The sequence below is a fragment of the Brienomyrus brachyistius genome, chromosome 9 (assembly GCF_023856365.1).
Source record: "Brienomyrus brachyistius isolate T26 chromosome 9, BBRACH_0.4, whole genome shotgun sequence".
NCBI lineage: Eukaryota > Metazoa > Chordata > Actinopteri > Osteoglossiformes > Mormyridae > Brienomyrus > Brienomyrus brachyistius.
In genome coordinates this window covers 21,365,992-21,387,317 of record NC_064541.1, presented here as the reverse complement: position 1 = coordinate 21,387,317, position 21,326 = coordinate 21,365,992, and positions in this window count along the sequence as shown.

Sequence of the window (21,326 nt, the reverse complement as noted above, 5' to 3'; positions counted from 1 at the left end):
AATCAATAAAGTTCTATGTAATGACAACACGGTAATGTAAAAGTAAGCTATTGAACCAATAGAAACCAAGGACATCAGCAAAATTATCAAAAAGTATACAGATAAATAACTTGAATTTGCACAGGGGAAAATTTATGCTCCTTCAAGCTAGAATCAAACGAGTGACCTAAGGATGTCCATCTGCATTTCCCTACAGTCCTCTGCTCTACCCGCTGAGCTATCAAAGGGAGCCAGAAGAGCACTTGGAAGATAGGTAAGTGAGCAAAAATCCTGAGAACAGCAGAAATATGTAGAGAATGCATAATATTACCAGATCACTATTTATTCAGGAGATTATCAAATCTGTACATTATTAAAGATCCAGATTTTCCCATAACCCCACCAACCATTTGGGAGATGGATGAACAGAAGTTTGGACACACCTGCTTTTAATGCATTTGACTCCATTTTAGCTGTTACTCACCATACAGTACAAGGCTGTGAGGCAATGAAGCAATATAGCAAATATTGCAATGGTCAAGAGAAATGTTCAACATCACAAAATATTAGACTCTTAAAATAGCCCCTTTTTGCTTTCAAATTCTTTTCAATTCTTTCAACCAGCTTCCAGATGTAGCCACCTGGAATGCTTCTACAACAGTCCTGAAGGAGTTTCCACGAGTTCTGGGCACATCTAAAGATCATCCAAAACCATCTCTAAAGGGTTTAGGTTGGGGATTGTAGGAGCCTGGTCATCTGTCATATCACTCCATCACTTTCCTTGTTCATAAGATAATACTACATAACCTCAAGGTGTGCTTAGGATCATTATATTGTTGAAGAACAAATGATTTGTAGTAGGAATGTCCAGACTTGAAGAGTTGGAAACTCACGCTTTCAGAATCTCACAGTCACACATGAAATCTTACAGCAAATGTATATTATTCCACTGTAATATTATTAATGTATATTAAATGTATATTATTCCACAGTTTGCCTATCGCACAAATAGGTCAACCGAGGACGCCATATCCACCGCACTCCACCTTTCCCTCTCTCATCTGGACAATAAAGACTCTTACGTGCGACTACTGTTCATAGACTTTAGTTCAGCCTTCAACACCATCATTCCACAAAGATTGTGTGTGAAACTGAGCGGATTGGGACTGAGCACCTCACTCTGCAACTGGATTCTGGATTTTCTCTCAGAGAGGCCTCAGTCTGTTCGAATCGGCAACAGCGTTTCCAGCACCATCAGACTGAGCACAGGTGCTCCTCAGGGCTGCGTTCTCAGTCCACTTCTGTTCACACTCCTGACCCATGACTGCACTGCCCTGCACAGCTCAAACCACATCATCAAATTCGCAGACGACACGACGGTGGTGGGGCTCATCAGCAACAACGATGAGTCGGCGTATAGAGACGAGGTTCAGCAGCTGTCCATGTGGTGCAGTGAGAACAACCTGTCGCTGAATGTGGACAAAACCAAGGAAATGGTTGTAGACTTCAGGAGAACTCGCCCCAGCCACACACCACTCAGCATCCACGGTTCCACGGTTGAGATGGTAAAAAACACCAAGTTCCTGGGAGTTCACATCTCAGATGACCTCACCTGGACGACCAACACCACCTCCATCACCAAAAAGGCCCAGCAACGTCTCCACTTCCTGAGACGGCTTAAGCGAGCCAACCTCCCACCTCCCACCCTCACCGTGTTCTACAGGGGCACCATAGAAAGTGTCCTGACCAGCTGCATCTCCGTCTGGTTTGGAAACAGCACGGTTTCAGATAACCGACGGCTTCAAAGGATCATCAAAGCAGCTGGGAACATCATCGGTGCGTCTCAACCATCGCTGCAAGACATCTTCAACAAGCGCTGCATCAGGAGGGCCTCCTGCATCGTGCTTGACTCCTCTCATCCTTCACACGGACTCTTCACACTCCTCCCATCTGGCAGACGCTATCGCAGCATCAGGACTCGTTCTTCCAGGCTGCGGGATAGCTTTTTCCCACTAGCCATTAGACTCCTGAACACACTTACCCCCCCACACACACCCGGACTGCGAACAAATTGACTCCTGCACATCTGCACTTTACACACAAACTCTGCTACAAGCATTTTTGCACTTCTGCCACCTATTTGCACATTTCCATACATAACTATTATAACCTCCTCTACCTCTATCTCCAAGTATAGTATATTTTTTTGTATACCTTATATTTATTTACTTTGTTTACCACATGCCTATTTGTTACATGTCTATTTCTCTCGTCTGCACTGAAAAAAACTGGAGCCACGTCATCTCGTCTCTCTATGTACCTGTACAGTATATAGCAGAGACGACAATAAAGTTTACTTTGACTTTGACTTTGTAAACCTAAAATTACCTACATCAAAAGCTTGGGGTAGTTTGCAATCCCTACAGACTATTCACAAAGTAATAAAGTATAAATATATCTTAAACTAAGGCATAAATTAAAATGGCTTTTACGCTCTGTGTTCTTGTACATTTATAGGAGTCATAAAAAAAAGTTGACAGGATTGTATCTCCTGAATGAGGTAAGAATGCTGTGCTCATGTTCGTGTGTGTAAGTGAAGGTGAGTGAGAGTCTGTGTTTAAGTGTGTTAGAGAATGAGTGTGTGTGTGTGTGTGTGTGTGTGTGTGTGTGTCTAAGCCTTTAAAGGAGCATGTGGCGGTTGGATAATTCAGTGTCTCAGAGTTTCACTGGCCCAAGGCTTTTGGGGCTGTTATAACATTATTATAATTATGTAATATTATTCATATTAATCTAAATCTGCAGAATATTATTATTAAAGCCTTGCAATAGATCTAGTTGAGTACACCCCATGCTCCCCTTTAGACTCAGCCCTGCATGCTGCAGGCATCACTGCGACAAAGTGTGACGGCTGCTGTAAACCTGCTGCAAGTTGCCAAATTTAAATATTGTGTCAAACTAAGCTAACAGTTTATCTGCATACAAACAGCTTCTATTTGAACTTGTATAGCTTTACTGTAGCTTTGCTGCTGTGGAAGACAAACAGCGGTAGATGGGAGCAACTGAGAACATCACTTTTCTTCACCTTTCAGCTTGTTGAACAGCTGGTTTGATTACGGACTCTCGCCAGCTCTTTACCAGTAAAGGTTCAGTACCGTTTACAAGCACTGCTGCCTAACCCTAACTAACCCCTAACCGACCACCTATACCTACCTGAACAACCCCCTAGATATACTCTTTGTTCTAAATTTTTACTTACCGTTTTATACTTACCTTTTTGGGATCCCCCTTGGTAAATGTACCTGAAACCCCCCTCCCAAAGGGAATAATGAACATCAACCACCAGGGGGCATGATATTTTAATCAGTTGAACCATTATCACCAAGCTCCAGGTTGGGCCGCTCGAGCTGACCTGCAAGAAAAAATTCTGAAACAAAAAAACTTTTTTTTGTTTTTAAAGAAACAGGAGATATGAACTTACCTTTATAACCCATTGCCTGCCATATGCTTACTTCCCAGGGCTTACCACTAGGGGGAACAGTCATTTAGGTCAGTGCCATAGTTATTTTTAATATTCTTACCACCACCTTTTAGCACAGCCCCCAGTAGAGGGTCATCCTCCTATGAAAACGGGCAGATTTATGAAGACCAGGAATAGTGTTGCCAGTGCACTTTAAAACACACTACGTGTCTTAAAACTTTTACAATAACCCTGACCCTAACCCTAACTGATTGGCTTTAGTCTACAATGGTGACTGTTCAAAATAGGTATACTGTTCTGGCAGATCTTGATCAGGCCCACATTAGGGAAACCAATGCAAACCAACACAGCACTACACCTCTGAAACACATCTTTTATAAAAATACCACCAAGGCTTACTTTAAACTTGTACAAATCAGCCACCAGCTCACAAGAGACCAGATGCTTCAAACTAATGTATTTCTATCAGGGATAATTAAACAGGCGACAAAATTATCTGTTCATTAAACCGGATATGCCCACAGAAATCAATAGCAACAGGTTTATGGAAAACACTTTTGGACTGATACCAATATGAATATTTTATTAGAACATTTAACAGTAAGGCTAACCTTCCCTGGGTATAAATTAGATAAATGGAGAGAGACGGAATGGGAGGTGGCCACTAAATGGGCAAAAAATAGGTATAAAAATAAACTGAGGCCCAATACCTTCAAGCTAAAGTGATGAATGGGCAGCAAAAAGGGTGTGATCCCATGGCCTTGGCCCACTCTGAATTCCCCCCTCTACAATCTAATACAGGGATGGCACATAAGGCACCACAACCTTCCAAACCGGAATCCGCTACATCGGAAGAGGACTTTAAGGATATAAGGGAGGAAATGACTCGTAGGCCATCAGACATCCAAATACGAATAGGAAAAAGGCAGACTGGTCATTAAAGGTCCATAAGCCCATTTTATTTGTGGGGGACTCAAACCTTAGCCAAATACCCCAAATCACTGATCCATATGTACAAGTTGACAGTTTCCCCACATCTCCGCAGTCTTACAAAAACTACCCCCCAACCACTAGTACTAAAAGTAATTCTGCAGTAGGCCTTAATAACCGGCAGCAGGATCCCCACAAAACTGCAATAAAACAATTACAAGACATGTGGAGGGCAGCTAAGAAAACCTTCCCCAATGCTTTAATTTGTACCCCAATTATTCCATTTTCTGACCTTTTGCCCATTCAACAGCAGAATAACCTGAGGGAGATCAATAAATACATTGAATCCCATGGGCTGCCATTACTAGAACTAAACCAACTACGGTTTAAAGTAGATCCCAGGGATCCAATTCACTGGACTAGGGGTACAGCGATCCAAATTTTTGAGTTTTGGAATGAAGTTAAATTACTAAGGTCGGAGACGTGCAAGCCCAAAACACTCCACCGCAGTAATATTTTTAATCTTTCAAAAACCTTCATACTTACCACAGACAAGAGGCACCTCCAGGAAAAAGAACTTACCTTTATTCCCACCCCAATCAGGTAGACAATGATGAGTTGGCCAAGGATGTATACTATTACAATAGGAAACTGAAAATATTACATTACTTTATAAACAGCAATACAGTAAAACCCCATTTACGGCACCTTCTAAATGGGAGCCCAAGATACGGCAGGTTTCTACCGATATACAATGATTGATTAAATTAAATATTGTTGAGTTTAATCACTCACACACCATTACACACAAAAACCCAATATCACAATGCAGCAGAGGGCCATAAAAACATTACATAAGAATAAAGATATAATCATTAAACCGGCAGATAAAGGCTCAGGGATCGTTATCTTGGATACACAGCAGTACAAATTAGAAGCACTAAGGCAATTGGAAGAAACTAATTATTACATCCCACTGACAAAATCAAAGCCAAAACATTAAGGGACATCTATATACCAACCCAGTCTATAACAGAGCAATGTACAATAATTACATTTATCACTACCTACTCCTCAAAAGCTGTAACATTAAAAAAGCTTAAAAATAACTTTCAGAGAACACAACAGTTGCAAAAATTCAGGTTCATCTCCGCCTATCGGAAAAACAAAAATCTTAAGGATATTTTAGTGCATTCCAAATTCAATACTTTTAAAGACAATACCTTAGCACAGGTATGCCCTTGTTTTAAACCAATTAAAAGCATAAGGCAGTGGGATCTCACATTTGTTATTCAGGAAAACATCTCCCTCACTACCTGTAATGTGATTTATCTGATCCAATGTAACCATTGTCAGGAAAAGTATGTGGGAGAGACGGGGAACAAATTAGTAAACCATTAGTCTTAAACAACACTTGTACACATTTTCCCAGAATACCAAGCTCATTATGGTAGCATAACACTTCCAATAACATGGCCTAAACAATGTAGTAATTTCAGGCTTACTAGCAAATAGTACATGGTCACACGCACAAAGGGTCAGAATGGAATACAGGTGGATCCAGCGACTACAGACCTGGACACCTCAAGGGTTTAACATGAGGTACGTGGGGCACACTTGGCGGGGGGTGGCCTCAGGAACCCGCTGGCAACATTAGAAATGGATTCAGTTTGTAGGGGGGATAACTGTTGTGTAGCATTTATGTATGCAAAGCACAGGGACACTTCCTCAATATAATAGTAACACACACTAATATGTGTGCTGATAGAAATATTAATATCATACCACTAACATCATTTGAGCACTCACCTCTTTGGACCAAGGAAGGCATCCCTGCACCAGGATACAATTTTTTATTTTTTTTTTAAATGCAGATACATGAATTGGCACTGCAAGGTTTTTTAGTTTAATGGGGGGATAATACAGCAGATAATCCTGTTAACATATTAGCATCAAAACCGGAAGTGGGCGCATCTCCGCCTAGGAATGTCGTAGAGACTAGAAACAAATTAGCATCATAAAAATAAATTGTATTTGTATTGCACTTTATATTCTAGCAATCTCAGTGCTACAAAGTAGAAGAGTAGTGTAATAAAAATACTATAAAATATAATAATAATAATATAAATAATATAAAATACAAAGACTAGACTATAAAGAGTAAAAAGTAAAAATACTCAACTAAATGTCTTTCTAAAAAGATAGGTTTTTAGATTTTTTTTAAAAAACATCAGTCGACTGTGGGGCTCTCAGGTAGTCAGGGAGGGCATTCCACAGCCTTGGTGCCACAGATGAAAAGGCCCTATCACCCATGCTACGGAGCTTGGTTCTGGGGACTTGGAGGATGTTAGTGTGTACAGAGCGGTGTGTGCGTGAGGAGGTATGGGGGGTGAGGAGTTCTTGTAAGTAAAGGGGGGCATGTCCATAGATGCACTGATGGGTGAGAAGGGAGACCTTGTACTCTATCCTGAGTGGGACAGGGAGCCAATGAAGGGATTTCAGGATGGGGGTGATGTGATCATGCTTTCGCACCCTCATCAGGATCCTGGCAGCACTGTTCTGAATATACTGAAGTCTCTGAATATTCTTGCCAGGAATCCCAATGAGGAGTGCATTACAGTAATCCAACCTGGAGGAGACAAAAGCATGGACGAGCTTCTCTGCATCTGCCAGGGAAAGTATTGGCTGGAGTTTAGTGATGTTCTTGAGGTGGTAAAATTATGACTTTCAGAGGTGTTTGATGTGGGTGTCAAAGGTGAGTTGAGAATCCATTTTAACACGCAAATTGGTGACAGCTGTAGAAAGATGGATGTTTTGGCCAGAGAAAGTGATACTGGTGATGGTAGAAGAGTGGAGATGGTGTGGTGTGCCTACTAAGATGGCTTCTGTTTTGGATTTGTTCAGCTGAAGGAAGTTGAGCCTCATCCACGCCTCTATCTCCTCCAGGCAGGTAGTTAGTGTGGATGTCGGCAGAGGAGCAGTAGAGGAGGTGGGGGTAGTCCTGAGATAAAGATGAGTGTCATCGGCATAGCAGTGGAAAGATAAACCATGCCTGCTAATGACATTTCCAAGGGGGAGCATGTAAATGGTAAAAAGGATGAGGCCAAGCACAGAGCCCTGTGGGACACCACAGGTGACGTTGTGGATGTGAGATTTTGCGCTGCCAAGGGTGACATGTTCGGTTCTGCCAGTTAGGTTTGACGTGAACCAGTTATGAACAGTTCCTGAGAGTCCAATGGTGCATGGCAGGCGGTGAAAGAGGATGTTATGGTCTATTGTGTCAAAAGCAGCTGTCAGGTAAAGGAGGATGAGTATAGAAGGGGAACCAGTATCTGCCGTCATCAGAAGATCATTGGTGACCCTGACCAGGGCTGTTTCGGTGCTATGGCCAGGACGGAAACCGGACTGAAATTTTTCAAACAGGTTATTCAGTTTGAGGTGATCATGAAGTTGTGCTGCAACTGTTTTTTTCCAGAACTTTAGAGAGGCATGGAAGATTGGAGATGGGCCTATAGTTAGAAAGAACTTCAGAGTCCATGGTGGGTTTTTTCAATAGAGGTCTGATGACAGCAGTTTTTAAAGTAGAAGGAATATGGCCAGTCAGGAGGGATTGGTTTATGATCCTGGTGATGAGTGGAGAGACGGCAGACATGTTGACCTTTAGCAGGGCTGAAGGGAAAGGGTCCAGGGAACTGGTAGATGGTTTCATTTTCCTGATAACGTTCTCCACCTCTTCCCGTGTGGTAGCAGAGAAGGAGCAAAGTGGCTGGACCGTCTCAGGTAGTAGGTCGACAGTTGGAGGAGGCAAGGTATTCGTGATGGAGAGGTATGAACGGATATTATCAACTTTTTGTCTGAAGAAATTGATGTGCATGTTGCACCTCTCCGCGGTAGCCTCAGAGTGGGCAGGTGAAGGAGGTTTGAGAAGGTGATTTATAGTTGAAAACAGTATCTTGGAGTTTCTGGAACTGTTGCTGATGATGGTGGAATAGAACCTTGACCGTGCAGCCTTCAGAGCTTATGCATACGCCCTCTTGTGTTCCCTGCAAGCCTGTTTGTGGACAGTCAACCCAGAGGGTTAGAGTAAAGACATAAAACTAGCATCAAAACAGGCAATGTACAAAAAAATACAATCATGCTAGCATATTAGCATCAAAACCAGAAGTGGGCGTAACTCAGCCTAGGAATGTCGTCGACACTAGAAACAAAGTTCCTCAGATCAGACTTGATGAGTAGAGTAAAGAAATAAAACTAGTGGCAAAACAGGCTATGTACAGAAAAAGCTACAATCATGCTAGCATATTAGCATCAAAACAGGAAGTGGGCATATCTCAGCCTAGGAATGTCCTAGAGATTAGAAACAAAGTTCCTCAGATCCTGCTTGATGAGTAGAATCAAGTGATGAAACTAGCGTCAAAATCGCCAATGTACAGAAAAGGCTACAAGCATGTTAGCATATTAGCATCAAAACAGGAAGTGGGCATATCTCAGCCTAGGAATGTCCTAGAGATTAGAAACAAAGTTCCTCAGATCCGTCTTAAAGACTAAAATCATGTGATGCAACTAGCGTCAAAATACAAAATGTACAAAAAAGCCACAAGCATTTTAGCTATTTCAAGTTAGCATGCTAGCCTGTTAGCATATAAAATGCCTTGGCATGCTCAGATCAGGCTGAAACGTTGGATCTAGGCATATTGTGCATCCTAGTTTCAGAATCTGCAGTTATCTCAATACTTAGCATGTTAGCATATTAGCATATTAACATATTAACATATTAACATGTTATCATGTTAGCATATTAGCAGGTTATCATAGCGTGCTAGCATTTCAGCATATTAGCATATTACCAGGTTAGCATGTAAAATGCCTTGGATCTAGGCATATTGCGCCTCCCAGATTCAGAATCTGCAGTTATCTCAAAACTTAGCATGTTAGCATGTTAGCATCAAAACAGGAAGTGGGTGTATCTCAGCCTAGGAATGTCCTAGAGATTAGAAACAAAATTCCTCAGATCCGTCTTAATGAGTAGAGTCAAGTGATGAAACTAACGTCAAAATAGGTAATGCACAAAAAAGCTACAAGCATGTTAGCATATTAGCATCAAAACAGGAAGTGGGCGTTCTCACCCTAGGAATGTCGTAGACACTAGAAACAAAGTTCCTCAGATCCGTCTTGATGAGTAGAGTCAAGCGGTGAAACTAACGTCAAAACAGGCAATGTACAAAAAACGCTTCTTATGTGAGCATCAAAGCATAGATCTGAATCGACAAGAACGCCAAGATTTCTAACAGATATGTACAACTGTGTATCATCTGCATAACAATGAAACCCAATACCATGATTTCTAATAATGTTACCAAGAGGTAGCATGTATAGGGTAAACAGTAGCGGGCCCAGGACTGATCCCTGTGGGACACCATATTCAACTTTTGTGGCCTTGGATGATTCATTGTTCACATGGGCATACTGATAGCGATCAGATAAATATGAGCGGAACCAAGAAAGTGCTGTCCCTGTAATGCCAACTACACCTTCTAACCGGTCCAAGAGGATATTATGGTCCACAGTATCGAACGCTGCAGTTAAATCTAGCAATACCAACAGAGATACACAGCCACGGTCAGAAGCCACAAGTAAATCATTCATTACTTTGACTAGAGCAGTTTCTGTGCTATGGTTTGGTCTAAAGCCAGACTGATATAATTCAATGGCATTATTTTTTTGTAGGAAAGAGGACAACTGACGAACTACAACCTTTTCCATGATCTTTTAAATGAAAGGAAGATTTGAGATAGGTCTATAGTTTCCTAAAACACTGGGTTCAAGATTTGGTTTCTTTAGGACAGGTCTGATAACAGCCATTTTAAAAGGTTTTGGAACATATCCAAGCCTATGAGAAAAGTTTAACACATTTAACACGGTAGTGCAATTTCCTTGAAGAATTTTGTAGGAATTGGGTCTACAAGGCTAGTAGAGGATTTACAGGAGAAAATTAAGCTGAGTGAGTAATAGGAATGAATGATTCAGAGGTCTCATTATTGGTAGGCATAAGACTAGCAGGAGGCAGGCAGCCGTAAGTAGGTAAAGGTGTGCACTGTATAGTCTGTCTAATTGTAGTTATCTTACCATTAAAAAAATATAAGAAAGTCATCACTCTTAAGAGCTTGCGGGATTTGCAAGTTTAATGAGGAATTCTGTGTTATCCTAGCCACGGATTCAAATAGGAATTTAGGATTGGTTTTGTTCATGTCTATTAATCTGGAGAGATACACAGACCGAGCAGTCACTAGTGCTTGTCTGTATTTAGAGAGGCTCTCTTTCCAGGCAGATTTGAAAACTTCCAGTTTAGTTGAGCACCATTTTCGCTCTAGCTTGCGTGATGCCTGTTTGAGTTCACGTGTATTATCAGAGTACCAGGGGGCAGGTTTGTTATTGCTATGCTTTATCCTCTTAAGTGGAGCTACAAGATCTAGAGTGCTGCGAAGGGATTTTCCCATGTTTGAAGTTGCCTGTTCAAGTTCATTTACACACGATGCTTCAGATGTAAGGCTGAAGGACTGTGGAAGTTGTTTCATAAATGTTGTTGTAGTTAGTGCCTTAATAGAATGTCTGATTCTATACTTTGGAGTGGTGGTCAACAGGAGGCTATACTGGATTTCAAATGTTAACAAGTAATGATCTGAGAGCAGAGGACTCTGTGGCATAATAGACACATGTTCTACCAGGATGCCATGACTAATGATCAAATCAAGGGTATGGTTACAGACATGAGTAGGCCCGACTACATTCTGACATACACCTACAGAGTCAAGAATAGCTGCAAACACTATTTTTAAAGGATCATTATCCTTCTCCATATGAATGTTAAAATCACCCACAATAACGGCTTTGTCAGTAATGACCACCAGGTTTGTTAAAAAATCAGCAAATACCTTAAGAAAATCACTGTATGGCCCAAGCGGTCTATACACAATAACAATCTCAACCTAGGAATGTTGTACAAACTAGAAACAAAGTTCCTCAGATCCGTCTTGATGAGTAGAGTCAAGCAATGAAACTAGCATCAAAACACACTATGTACAAAAAAAGCTACAACGACTTTTTCGAATATCTCAATAACGGAGGAAAATAGAGACTTCCTTTGCACGCGTATACGCGTAAATGCCAGGCCACACCCCGGGCCACTCACCCAAATCGGATCACCTGGGGGGTGGTAGGGGGTTTCAGCCCTATAACCTACCCCTAACCCCAACCCTAGTTTCTACAAGGATCACAGATTTGGAGTCCCCCTCTCTAAATTTCATGCTAAACTCTACCCGTACCCTTACTCTAACCATAATCCTACTCTTTCACTAACCCCAAACTTAAAGTAACCCTATCTCTAATTGTAACCCTAAAAGCAACTCTAGCTTAATCTTAATGGAAACCCTAGCTCTAACCCTAAGCCTTGTTTTGTTAGTATTACAGAATCATACTACGATGATTATTATTTATATTTTTACGCATGTATTTGATCATACCTCACTAGTAAAAAGCTGTATTCTTCTGTAACTGTACTAACAGGATTCCTCCACAAGATGGCAAAATTACCCCAAGTGGAAACAATAGAAGATTCTTCTCCAAGATCACCTAGTTCAAAAAATGTTCGAAAAATGTTGCTTGTTCATTCTAAAATATTCACAGCCATCACACAATTTTAGCCGCGAATGTGAGTGAAACGCTCCCACTTACCTTGTACTGGTTCCGCTCTGAGGACTGGATGCATAGACTGGGTGCTTTCTGTTGGGATGTTGAATCATTAACGTTGTGCTTTGGTGGTAATTTGGATTTACAATGGACACACTGTACAGTATTTTCGCTTTTCTTTTATTTGAAATGGTCCCAAACTTTAGACATTTTTCTCTGACTTTCCTCACCATTTTCCCTGCTTTCCTCCATTGCGCCATCAAATCAAACCTGCTACACGTAATGCAGCGTAAGCACAGTGTGCGACAGTAATAATCCTCCGGGTGAAACACGGTGATCACTAAGCAGTACATAGTCGTGCGGATTACACGAAGCATCGAAGCAAAGAATTTGCATCGAGGATTTTTTGTAATAGAGTTATTCGAGTTACTCGATGAATCGTTGAAGCCCTATACATTTTACAAATAAATCTAACAAATTTTTGAGATGGGTGTCATAAAGCAAACAGTTGCAATGAAGTATAAATCATAGCAATTAGCTCCCACCAGCTTTAGTTAGATACATAATAAAATGTTCAACTTTAGCAATTTGTCCAGTTTAATGCTGACATATACATGTTTCCTACTAATAATGTTATCAAATCTAATTTTTGAATTTTTGTCAAATTATGTCATTCATTCATTATTTTGAAAAGTATGCACAACACGTTTTAAGGTTCTGGAAAGTCATATATCACTCACTATGTATTGACCTCTGGCTGTATGGTTAATAAATTACAATTTATGGACTAGAACAGGCACAGGAAACCATCTTAAAACTCTATTAATACATGTTTGTGAATAGGTGACCAATGTATATGCTTTGTGTTGAAGAATCCAGACAAAAAAAAAGAAAATCTTGATTGTAAGTGGCAATGAACCAAGGACTTTAGGAGAGAAAAATAATTAATAAATGAACACTTGCATTAGGATATATTTCATATGTAATGATTGTGCATGTGTGTGAGGCACAAAATCAGTCATTACCAGTAAAAAGAGAGCTTTATCCTATCCTCCATAATTTACATCCCTCCATTTTCTTCCCAGCCTGCTTAATCCCCCCTGCCTCTGACCCCACTGTTGTCACGATGTTCAATGGACAGCAAGTTCAATAGCTGTCAGCTGGGCTCCACCTTACTACTGGTAGTGCTGCCTCTGTCCCCTGGGGGATTTCGGCATTGTGCACTATGGCCTCCCCCATCACAGCGCCGCTAAGTAATGCAGTAGCCTGGAGACTCCCCATGGCCTGCTATTGGACAGACCCTTAGCCTGCTTAGCAGTCTGCAATTGTTAGTCTGCTAGTTTCTGAATCAGTGCTGGGATCTTGTTTTTGCTTCCAAGGGCTCACCCATGTAGAGTGCCACTGACTGGCACACATGCTTTAAGGAAAGTGATTGTGCTAAGTGGGCAGCAGACATGTACCCTGAAGAAACAAAGTCATGGCCTCATTTAAGAATGATGCCTCTCAGGTGTTCGATTAGCCCCTAGACTTAAAGCACGTTGAAGTAACTGCAAAAGTGGATCTCTTCAAAGGGTACAATGTGGATTCCATTAAATGGTTTTGATTAAATTTTAAACATTGCTTTACATATCCTATCCAAGATATTATTCTGCCTTATGTTTTCTGGCACAGGCTTCAGACTCACTATAACCCTGTACTAAATAAGCAGCTCGGAGAGATGGATGGATGGTTTAATAATCACATGACACATCTCACATCTTGTGCAAGTGTATATAGCAATCTGACATGGCTTCCGTTGTTTTTATCTGTTTCTTTAATTCCTTGTAGTGTCATTTTCAAGCTCGTAAAACTGTCTGATATGTGAAATTTCTGCAAGTTACATTGCAATATTAATTTAAGCAAAAGGAGATGAAATTACACCAAATAGATTATAATCAAATAGAACTTGTTATTATCTACCAATAAGTTAAATATATTGGTAGTGTTGCCATGAATCGTGAATACAGACACAAAGCTGTGCTGACGAATGTGATGTGATTATTGCACAGGCGTATGGTACCTCATGCAGTTTTAATTTTGATGAACATCTCTAGAGCATTTTCAAAGAAAAACACCACTTAATACCACTGAGGGGAATTCACCCCCCCCCCCCCCCACATTGCTGTGATGTCTCTTTTTCTACTTTACTCTTTACAATCAAAATAAATAACAAGAAATTAAGGAATTATTCTATATGCACACTTAATTTTTATGTAATTTAAATGAAATATACATTTCTTCAGGCCTCCTGAATATAGTGCAGTACTGAGCACTCATAAATTTATACTTAGCTAAAATTTATTACGTAATGCTTAGAAGATACAGGAGCCAGTCAGGCTAGTACCAATCTGTGGAAACATTGTTCTGGTTGGGCCCAAGTAGTTGCTTTACCAGTTGTCAAGCCTTTCTAGGTTTTGCAAGGCCTGCCCTGTTGTTTTCACTTCCAGGCAGCAAACCAAGAGATTTATATAACATAAGCCCAGCTTACTTTGTTGTGTTTGGCTTACATGCACACTGGACCATAGGCAAGATATCTAACCATTTCCATAAAAAAAGAATTATAATTGCCATAATTTCTTGTCTAAAATATTCTCCTAATCTTGTTTTGCTAAAAACAACATGCCTGGATATTTATAATGCAAAAGGGTGAGAACATGCAAATTCCAGAAAGCATGAGAGGTGTGATACAAGAGTCACTGTGCCACCAACAATAATGTCACAGTGTGTGAGACGAAGGACACAGAGGCCAGTATTTGGTGGACAAAAGGGGTTTATAGAACTAAATAGGAGCAGAACAAACAACAGGTGTGGCTCATCAAGGCCACATTAGGGAGGAGACAAGAGGACCTGACTGATGATAAAATATGGATTTAGGTTATAATTTTAATATATGACAATGAAGCATATTTGTGGGTTAGGGTTAAATAGAAGAACTAGGTGATGGCTAGGGTTAGGGTTAAGTTAGGGTTAGGGTTAAGTTAGGGTTAGGTGAGAGATTATGCTGTCTGCCACTTCAAAAAGCAGTTCTACAGCAAATGTAGCTCCGTGACACTCTGCATTCATTAAAGGGATAGAGATTTTAATGTAATGACGTGGCTTCCCTCTATAATAGACTGTGCATTGATTGGTTGTCTTTCTTTGCCTCCAGCTATGCAGATTATTTCGTTCCCCTGTTTTCTTTTAAAAGGTGCATCATAGACAGATATACAGATTGTCCTCAGGTTACGATGGGGTTACGTTCCGATAGGTTTATCTTAACGCAAAAACATCATAGTGCGAAAGGGCATTTTAGTACAGGGCACCTAACCTGACATCATAGCTTAGCCTAGCCTAGCCTACCTTAAACATGCTTAGAACACTTACATTAGCCTACAGTTGGGCAAAATCATTAACACAAAACCTATTTTATAATAAAGTGCTTAATATCACATGTCATTTATTGAATAATTTACTGAAAGTGAAAAACAGAATTGAATTGGAATACCGATCATAAAGCCGAAATATCATAATATCATAATTTCATGGACCACTGTAACCTGAGGAGCATCTGTAATATTTAAATCCAGCTCTTGATTTCTCAATATGATAAATGCAAGCATAGTATTAGCAGATTAAGCTTGAGGAATTTGTGCAGCTACATGCACTCAATATAAAACCATTTTGCTGATGCTATGTATTCCGCTAGCAAGAAGTAGGTGGCTGTGTTTGGGAATGGTGGTTTGGCTCATCTGCTTTCTTCACAGCTTATCTCTGCTCACACTCCCATTAGCACAGCCTGACTGTGCTTGACTGTATAGCCTTGGCTTCTTCCAGCAACTGAGGTTTCGCACAACTCCCATCACTCAGTGCCCCCATTTGCCTGCCTCTCCTGAGAATTACCCACATCGTTGGCTTGTTCTTCATCACATTCCTCTGGTAACCCTGTACTGCGCCGAACATGTACAGCACATGCAGGAAATCCACCACACTCTACCATGGCTTCAATCCTTCACATCTCCACCAACCCCCAGGCTGATGTAAAGCTTTTTATGTCAAAGTGGTGATATTTTGCCTAGAGAGTAGCTCCAGTTTAAGCTTTGGGAATACTGAACTGAAAGTAGTTTTGGAAAAATGAGTGAAAGCCGCATGGATCTTCTCCTGTGAGAAATCAATACTAAAAGAATGTCCTTGAATTAAAAAAATGTAATTATGTATTAATAATTTGTATGGATTGGATTTCATGCTATGCTCCCTTTAAAAAATAAAGGAGCAAAATAGTCTTGGTTTGCATGTGCCAACTATTTGCTGTTTTGCTGTTGGCAGCCCCATTCCCACTCAATTTAAGACTCAAAAGAAGGCAGTGCTGTCGGATTTGAATACACTTGATGTCTTCTCTTTCCCGACAGCAGTATCTTTCCAGCATGATAATTCCACCAAATGGTCTTCAAGCCAGCTATGCAGTTCAGCTTAATAATGTTACTTTTTTTGTTTTTCAAGAGCATCTTTGTAGAAGGTACAGAAAACATTTCCATCACCCTGCCTGTCATCAGTCTAGTTTAGAAAAAGATGCCCCTTCATCACGTTCACCCCTCCTTCAGCAATGAGGCACCGTCCTCGAGAACAGAGGTAGAACTTGGCCAATTGTTAGCTTGCTTGTTATCAAGTACAGGTGGTTCCTCAGCTCTGGGACTACAGTGTCGGCTCTTCCTGACAATTGCAAACGCTGAACACAGGTATAGGTGGTTCCTCAGCCCTGGGCCTGCAGTGTCGGCTCTTCCTGACAATTACAAACGCTGAACACAGGTATAGGTGATTCCTCAGCCCTGGGCCTGCAGTGTCGGCTCTTCATGACAATTAAAAACGCTGAACACAGGTATAGGTGATTCCTCAGCCCTGGGCCTGCAGTGTCGACTATTCCTGACAATTACAAACGCTTAACACAGGTGTAGGTGGTTCCTCAACCCTGGGCCTGCAGTGTCGGCTCTTCCTGACAATTACAAATGCTGAACACAGGTATAGGTGGTCCCTCAGCCCTTGGCCTGTAGTGTCGGCTCTTCATGACAATTACAAACGCTGAACACTTCCATCCATTTAAATTGATCCATTCACTGTTAAAACCTTGATGGCACAATGACTGCCCAAACTCTAATCTGTAGCTGAGGGTTGCTTAAAGATGAATACTGCCAATTCAACACAAGTATCTCCGTTTTTTACACAGTGCCTCCTCAAACAAACCGAACATTTCCGTCTGTAAGCAAAGAAAATCTACCAACTGGTTTACTAAATGGTATCTGCAAGGAAGCTACAGTTTCCCCCCCCGAAAAATGTGCGGGTTTTAATCACGGATGTAGTACCACTGAGCATATCTATTGTTTATGTAAATAGCTAAAAATAAATCTACTAATTAATTACCTCTTGGATTATAAAACCTTTAGTGAATTATCTGAAATACTTTGAAATGAATAAAGATCTTCCATGAGATCTATTGCTGTTTGAGCCACATTTGTGATAAGCTGTGACATCATAGATTTGCAATAGGTAGTTTCAACCTTACATTACAAGTCTGTTCTGCTTCCATGAACTGGACTGGCATTATCGAATCTTCCTCTGTGGAGACAACTGCCAGTGGCGTCCCCTCTCTCCTGCTGCTCCCATCTGTTCCCCAGTTCCTGCACAGGCTTTGTGAGTCAGTGTTAGAAATCACAGGTAGGGCTGCCAATATGATGACAGCACTGAGTGCCCTGAATGCCAGCATTGACAAAGCACACGATCTGACTTTCATACTCAGATTTCAAACCCTATATGCACATCTTACATGGGCTTCAACACCAGATGTTCAAGTTCTTATCCATGCTTGTGGCATTTTTCCGTGATGCCACTGTTTAGTAATTGGGGATTGATGGGTGCCCTCATTTGCTGTTTCAGCTGTCCTGAAAGGTGCCTGAGCAAACAATTTAACCAAGTTGTGAATGATCTGAACTGCTGCAGGAGTGGGAAGAGCACAGAGAAATAATTGGCTCTGTCAGACAATAACAAAATCAGATGAATGGAGCAATTAAGAAGAAATAAAGTCTCGTTTAGACAAATAGACTGCAGTCATTGACAGAAGAAAGATCAATCATTGCAAAGTCTTGTTAAATTTGGTCTGTTTGGCACTTTGTCAAAAAGGCTGTCCAGTTCTGACTAATAAATAACTAAAGGGTAATGAACATGGGAAGAAAAACAAATGATCAGTGGATATCATATGTGCAAAGGACAATATAAACCAAAGCAGGAATTATGCATATCTTTCTCAAAGATTGTGAGATGTTAAAAGCATGAGAAAAACTGCAGCCACTTTGATGGTGTGATTGTTAGAATCTAAAGTATGGCACTTGGCCTGAATGGCACAAAAGGAACAGTTCCTAACATCCACCTATCCTTGTACTGTATTTTTACTACTGGGGAAGGTTGCTCCTAATGTACTACCTGGTATATCAATAAATAAATAAACAAATAAACAAAAAATCCCTGATCAGGTTAGAGGATGGGTGGGTGGATGGATGGATGGATAGATGGATGGATAAAAAATCATAATCATCATTAACCACAAAGTTATTAGACATTACAGGTACAAATCAACAGCTATGACATAAATGCATATGAGGCACATCAAGAAGGCTACAGGAATTTCAAAAGCTTAGGTCTGACAAGTCCTTCGGGAACATTTGCCGTGAAAGGATTTGTACATTTGAAGGTAAGCCATGATGCCTGATTGAGAGGTTTACCCGTTACACCTATTTTGCTTGTGTACAGAAGAGCCACATATTCTTCTTGGAGATGCAGCACATTCAAGTTAAACTGAAAATTTGCTTTTTCAACACTGGGTCTCTTTCCTGCTGAAACAGCTGTCTTCTGGGTGGCAGGTAGCGATGGAGTTTGCAGAGCGCAGCCTGTACTCAGTTGACATGAAGAACAGATTATTCACAGATGATCATCCAGTCCAATTCCCTTACCAGTCCAGATCTCAGTTGCTTTATTAATAGGGAAGTTTTTGTAAAATGTCATACCATATAGATCTCGTTGTCATGTCCTTGCTATCTGTCCGATACTATGAATTAGTATTATTGTGCCCAAAATAGAAATATCTCCATATATGGTAATAATTATAAACTGTGATCTCTGATGCTGCTTCTCATATTCCCTCATGAAAATGGGTTTATCAAAGAGGTGTAAGATTTTTGACCAACTGATGCCTATGTAACACCAAATGGCAGGGTTTCACAGCAATGGAACAAAGCTAAAAAATATATATATAACTTGTTAATAAGGTACAAAGCAATATATACATTCAGATAGGCAAAAAAGTGTGACCCTCACGCATATGACCACAGGGATTTTGCCTGTTAGTCCAATTCCCATAGGCAGGTATTTGGCACTGCTAGGACTGATGGTGGTGACTGGGAGGTACGTCACTGTGAGGTAGGTGACTGTGAGGTAGGTGACCAGGAGGTACGTCACTGCGAGGAAGGTGACTGAGAGGTAGGTCACTGTGAGGTAGGTGACTGGGAGGTACGTCACTGCGAGGAAGGTGACTGTGAGGTAGGTCACTGTGAGGTAGGTGACTGTGAGGTAGGTCACTGCGAGGACGGTGACTGTGAGGTAGGTGACTGAGAGGTAGGTGACCAGGAGGTACATCACTGCGAGGAAGGTGACTGTGAGGTAGGTCACTGTGAGGTAGGTGACCGGGAGGTACGTCGCTGCGAGGAAGGTGACTGTGAGGTAGGTGACCGGGAGGTACGTCACTGCGAGGAAGGTGACTGTGAGGTAGGTCACTGTGAGGTAGGTGACCGGGAGGTACGTCACTGCGAGGAAGGTGACTGGGAGGTAGGTCACTGTGAGGTAGGTGACTGTGAGGTAGGTCACTGCGAGGACGGTGACTGTGAGGTAGGTCACTGTGAGGTAGGTGACCGGGAGGTACGTCACTGCGAGGTAGGTGACTGTGAGGTAGGTCACTGTGCGGTAGGTGACTGGGAGGTACATCACTGCGAGGAAGGTGACTGTGAGGTAGGTGACTGTGAGGTAGGTCACTGCGAGGAAGGTGACTGTGAGGTAGGTCACTGCGAGGAAGGTGACTGTGAGGTAGGTGACTGTGAGGTAGGTCACTGCGAGGAAGGTGACTGGGAGGTAGGTCACTGTGAGGTACACTTAGACTGTGAACTCTCCCCTGTAAGAGGGTTTTTTTTGTAAGCTCAATAACTCAAAACCAATACAGTTCTGTCGCTGTGGGCAAGTTACTGTTTGATCAAAATTAACCTGATTCTCATTTTAATTATCCCTAGAATCATGGCCTGAATATTTCAGAATCAGAGAGAGTAGCTGTATATTCTGGCAATGAAGTCATGCTTTTCAAGCTAATTCAAGCATCGTGTCCAGCAAGGTAATCTAAACCATATAAAGTAACTCCTGTTCATTTAACACATGTATAAAATTCTGTAACAGGTTTGTAAATACAAACCTTGACTTTTTCACTTGACTCAAGAACAGTAATTACTGCCTTAGTATGAGAATGTCAACACAGCAATGTTGTATGTATATTTGTAGAGAGACGTATAAATATATTAATAGGAAACAGGAAAATCATGAAATGATATCAAACATTAATAGAAGTAGATAAGATACCTTCTGATTCAAGCTCAATGACAGACGTATGCAATACATTCCACAGTAGGACCCCCTCCCCCCATTTCATTGGTTCTGAGTGGTGTTGATTATAGAACATGAAACACAATTTATAACAAATGAATGTATATGATGCTACTATAATTCCAATTCAGTGGTCTTCAGAATTACATGAATAAACATGAATTATAGCCATAATTTTGTGTAACTGAAGTAGAAAGTCAGTGACAGCCTTTATCGTTCTCATACAAAAGGACCCCCAGCTATTTTGCTGTTGCCCCCCCATGCCCCTCCCACTTATTTGAGGCCCCTGTTGAAAGTATTCAAGTCTTTTTCAGTGTCTTGAAAATGCTCCGTGCCCTCAAATGCGACAGGAGATCCTGTCTATGTCACAAATTTGGGAAATGAAAAACATAAAGAGGTAAATGAGGAACAAGCGCCTTTGAGGTGCCCATTATCAACACAAACAACAGTGCTGTCATAATCTGCTCTTTTTCCATCTCAGATTAAAAAAAAGCTGCAATTCCATCCCCTTCCAGCTCCTAATCTCCTGCTGTGCACGGTGCCAGGGTTG